Source organism: Frankliniella occidentalis, unplaced genomic scaffold (genome assembly GCF_000697945.3).
Source record: "Frankliniella occidentalis isolate FOCC.00 unplaced genomic scaffold, Focc_3.1 Scaffold86, whole genome shotgun sequence".
Lineage (NCBI taxonomy): Eukaryota > Metazoa > Arthropoda > Insecta > Thysanoptera > Thripidae > Frankliniella > Frankliniella occidentalis.
Window position 1 is genome coordinate 204,042 of NW_026267215.1, and position 5,219 is coordinate 209,260.

The window sequence follows — 5,219 nt, forward strand, 5'->3', positions numbered from 1 at the left end:
CCAAGAAGAGCCGCCTGCAATACGCGGGACACGTGGCCCGCGGCTCGGCCCCGCCAGCCACCTGCGCCATGCTGCAGACCTCCCCGCACGCCAAGGGCAGTCGGCCCCGCGGGGGGGTCCGCCCCCGCCTGCTCGACCAGATCAAGAGGGACGCCGCGGACCTCGGAGTCGACAACTGGAGGGAGGCAGCCCAGGACCGGACGGAGTGGAGCGCCACCACCAAGCGAGCCCTGGAGTTCGCCGACCCTCACGAGGCCCGCAACGACCGGAAGCGAGCACGCCGAGCAGCGCGGGACGCGGCGAGAGAGGCAGCGAGGGACCCCGACGACCCGGCGTAACGGTAGGCAGCACGCCCATCACAACCCATCCGCGTACAGATAGGGCTGGCGTCCATACCACCCCGGGGCGGGTCAGCTTGGGGGCTGCCCCTCCTCGGGTCGGGCGACGCTCGCAAGTAGCGGGGCTCACGTGAGTCGACGCTAAGACCAATAGGTCTATTGAGACCTCGGTTTAAAAGACCAAGACCAAGTAGTGGCGGCGCGCGGGGGCGGGGAGTGGGATGCAGGGAGCGGGAGGCGGGGAGCAGCGGGCAGCACTCGGGGTAGCACTCGGGGCAGCACTCCCCTTCGGCTCCCCCGGAGCTCCCGGCGTGGGGCGGGCCCCACTCACTCCGACCTTGTGCAATGTGTAACGCCCCCACCCGACAGGCGCGGCCGGGGGCGGGGCTAGGAGCGGGGGCAGCCTGTGCCTGTGGGGATGCCACCTGGGCCGCCCCCGGCACGTCGCCCCCTCCCCTGCAAGCCCTTTGCCAAGGGCAGTCTCCTATTAGCCTGTATAGCCTAATTGGTGCCCGCTACCCCTCAGCGCGGCCCCGGGCCCCAGGCCCCAGGTGGCGGTGCGCGGCGAGGTCTTGACGCCCCCCTCCCCCCTCCCCTGAGGCACCCCCCTCCCCCATCCATACCCGTCAGGCTGCCCCGCCTGTCTCTCTCTCCTCCTAACCCTTTGCCGCGTCATTTCAAAATCAGAGGTCTTCCCTGGGGGCCTCGATGGTTTGCATTGGTCTAATACAAGCTTTATATGCACGCCTGTGTGTAGGTGTGTTTGAGTGCCCGGACAAAAAGGGTCGGGCCGGGACCTTCGTCCGCCCCGGAGAAGCGGGGCCGGGACGTGATGCCCTGCCGAGACCTGTTTTGGTCCCGGCCTGGCATGCGCTAAATCTGCCCAGAAATCGCAGAAATTTTTGATTTTTCCACTCGGTATTTTCCTAAACCTTATCATAGTGCACACGAGGTTGCCTCTATGAAGTTTCCTGCCGATACCTGCCTCAATAAGGCAAATATCACGATTTACAGGATTTGACCTATACACAGGGCCAGACCGGGACCTTGCCGCGCAGATACACAAAAGTTCTGCCGAGACGTACAGACCTGACTTAGTCGCTTCACGAGGGGCCACGAAAAGATGGCAGTAGGAGTATGCGTTATCGAATTTTAATGCGGGGTCGTGCGATATCAAACAATTTTAACTGTAACAACTGTACAGCTACGATTACTTTTTATTATAATTTTGACAACTGTTATTTGTTCTTACTATTAGTAGTTTTCCTCGATTAAGATCCAACCAAAGTAAACTATAAAAAAAAATAAAAATTTTAAAAAAAGGCAACGATAATGTGCTAAGAAAATAATATAATAGCCCCTTTTTCAGTGATAATTTTTTTTCACTCGACACGCTTTTCTTACCTTCGACCCGTCCTCCATCAATACTTTGAATTTGGGCGGTAACCAGTCCGATAGTAGAGCTCCCCGCGGCTCAGTCAGCAACTACTGCAGTGGGAAGTCTCGCCAGGGCACACACAAGGTCTCGGCGCTGCGTGTGTAACCACACATGGCATCTCACCCAAATGTGAGCGAGTTTACAAACGCCTGCTTGTAGGCAATGTCTCTTACGCCACACACGTTCGTCAGGCGGGCCTGCCTATCCTCTAAACACGGCCCCGAGGCTCCGACCGCTGCAGAGCCAATATTTGAATGTGCGCGGCAACCAGTCCGATAGTAGCGCCCCGCGGCTCAGTCAGCAACTACTGCAGTGGGAAGTCTCGCCAGGGCACACACAAGGTCTCGGCGCTGCGTGTGTAAGCCACCGAATCACACATGGCATCTCACCCAAATGTGAGCAAGTTTACAAACCCCTGCATGTAGGCAACGTCTCTTACACCACACACGTTCGTCAGGCGGGCCTGCGGCTGGTTCGGTGCGGGGGGAAAGGGGAGGGGTGGGAGGAGGGGGGTCTGCCGTATCACATCCATGCACAGGTCCCATACCTCCTTGTGCAACGGAAGGACCCGCTGACCGCGCCCAGCCAGCCCTGGGGAAAAGCGCGCCCACCCTGCTACACCTTGAAAACAAAGTTTATTGGACAAGTGTGACAGTACCCTCGACTGGGTTGTCTTCCGGCCGGGCGGTCCAGCCGGTCTACAGTGTCGTGTGTAAAAGCCGACTGTGCTTTCTTGTGTCTCGGCTGGATCTTACCGTCAATAAAGGGTATTCCGCTGGAACGAAAACGGAACGTTAAGAAGAAAAGCATGACCGCCGGCTCTGTTTCCTCCTGCGCGCTCACCGGCTGAGCGCTACACTGACGTCATCGTTGACCAATCAGGACCGACTAGGAAACAGATCCGGGTGGTATGCGTTTCTTCTTTCGGTTCCGGTTTCGTTCCAGCGGAATGGTCTTCACTGGAAAAACAAATGAATAGTTATATACATCAATTGGTGTAGCTTGCGAAACCATACATTTTGTCATGTCTAGTTCCTGCTATACACCATATCATGTATAAGCGCAAACTATACACTTGTCTTACCAGTGTGTTATTGACGCGCATATTCTCGATTTCGACCGGCAGGTGAGGAAATCATTTACAGTACTGCTGCACGCCATTTAAGGGTTGTTTGCTGCTGTATCTGAGTTTCTCAGTTTCTCAATTTGCTTATGCGCTGTTCGTTGTACACCGTTTTCCTGTCTTCATTATTTTTTGCCTTTTTATTTTGCGTTATGGCTTGTTTCACAAATTTTCTGCTTTGCCTCATGTCTAACCCAGTTATCTTAGCCATGTTACTTGCAAACGTTTTATCCGTTTTAATTTCTGTTTCAGGTTGTCAAGCTACGGACTCTGCAGTGTGTGTGCCTGGCGGGGCAGGGCTCATCATGGGCTTGCACAAACGGGCTCCAGCCGCCCTCCGCTTCCCCTGTCACTTCGATAATGAAGCCTGAGACGAGCGCCAGCGTTCCGTACGACGTGAACGTGAGCGGCCAAGGGCCAGGGCCAAGGCGGACATCAGGTCGCAGCCACATGGTGATGGTGCCGCCATCGCGCAGCACCGTTGCTCCGTCGGCCTGGCGGACGAGGGGCTGGGTGTGCTGCAGGACGAGCTGACTGCTGCCCTGCACGGCTTCCACGTCGACGCGAGGACTGCAGACCGCTGCCCCCCGCGCCGCGCCGCCAGCGCTTGCGGAGTCCATGCCTGACCTCACGGAGCAGTAGCCTGCTCGCCACCGAGCGGCACCCAGTCTCGCTCTCGTGACCTTCCCGACCGCCAACGGTAAACTGTAAGTATGTACCAGGTGGCTGACGGACGCCGCGTTAACGCCGCGCAGCCGCGCACTTCTGTACTATGCAGTACCGCATGCACGCGTGCGGGCGGGTCTGCCTACTCGCAGGCGGCCGTAAGGCGCCATGGCGCCGTGACGATAGGCAGACCCGCCCGCACGCGTGCATGCGGTACTGCATAGTACAGAAGTGCGCGGCTGCGCGGCGTCCGTCAGCCACCTGCTGGTACATCATTTTCACATCCCATCTCTCTCCCTTCCTTGTGCAATGGCCGCTTAAGATGCCGAATCTATTGCTTTCTCAGGCCTCGGTGTCGCTGTCAGTGAACGGCGAGGGCGACCAGCAAGAGGGTGACGGCGACGTGACGTCGGCAGCAGAGCGGCTATGGGTGTGTCGCGCTCTTCGCGCCGGTCCCTCTCGCGACGCCTCCAGCGGCACCCTGAGCAGGGTGTTGAGCTCTCTACAGTATTCACGTGGTGCAGCGCGAAGAAGGGAACGCGGGCGCACGGCCGCGCAAACGTTCGTGGTCCAGCCCAGCTGCGCGCCCAGGACATGTACACGTTCAAGGATGCTGACCTCGATAAAGTGCGCCATGTAGGAGCCTAGCTACGCATCCTCGACCACCTCGCCGACCGACAACATCGCGCACACCCAGCGCCCAGCCTGGCCAGCCTGGCCAGCCACGGATCACCATGTTGTTGAGGGCGGCCGCGAGCGCGAAGGGGCGGCGGCCGGCGGCCGGCGGCCTTCGACGTCGCGGGCTGCACCAAGACCTTTAGACCAACAGGGCGGCGGACGATGGTGACGAAGACGGCACGCCCAATAAGCTTGGCCAGAACGACATCTTCTGGCTTCTGGCCTGAAGGTCCTTCACATTCTGGAATTTTGTGGGAGGGTCATATTTAATTTTTTTTCCTCACATTACTTAGGTTTTATAGAAGTTATCAAAGAAAACAAAATTATTAAATATGCGGCTCTCCCACAAAAATTCCAGAATGTGAAGGACTTTCAGTAGAATCTATAAACCAAGTTTGAAGTCAATCGGAAGACCTCAAGTTTTGCTATAAAGTTTACGGTATTTGAAAAAAAATTCTCAATATCTGTCCTCTAAGATTTTGTTAAGTTTTTTTTTAATGTTTTAAAGGTGCATTTGAAATTCTTTTTGATGCTCTTTCGATTGGTGAAGTCAGATTTGGTTTATCTGAAAAACTAAGCGATTATAGTTTTACTTAAACTTTAAGCTCTTTTTTATTGAGCTCAAATGGACCCAAACTTTGATAATTAATATCTCCCACACCGTTTCAGCTACAATGCTAAGATTTTTAGTGGGATCGTCATTTGTTTAGGCCTTTCACTATGTGAGATGCCAGCCTAAATCCCTGACAATTGTCAGCATGGCACTTCGATTTGCTCTAGTGTAACTCCATATCAAATCGAAGTGCCATTCTGGCGAATGTCAGGGATTTCGGCTGGCGTCTCACAGGTGAAAGGCCTATGCATATGAGGATCCCACAAAAAATTTGAGCCCTGTAGCTCAAACGGTTTGGGGGATATAAAATATCAAAGTTTTGGCCCTTTTAAGCTCGATAAACAGAGCTTAAATATAAAGTAG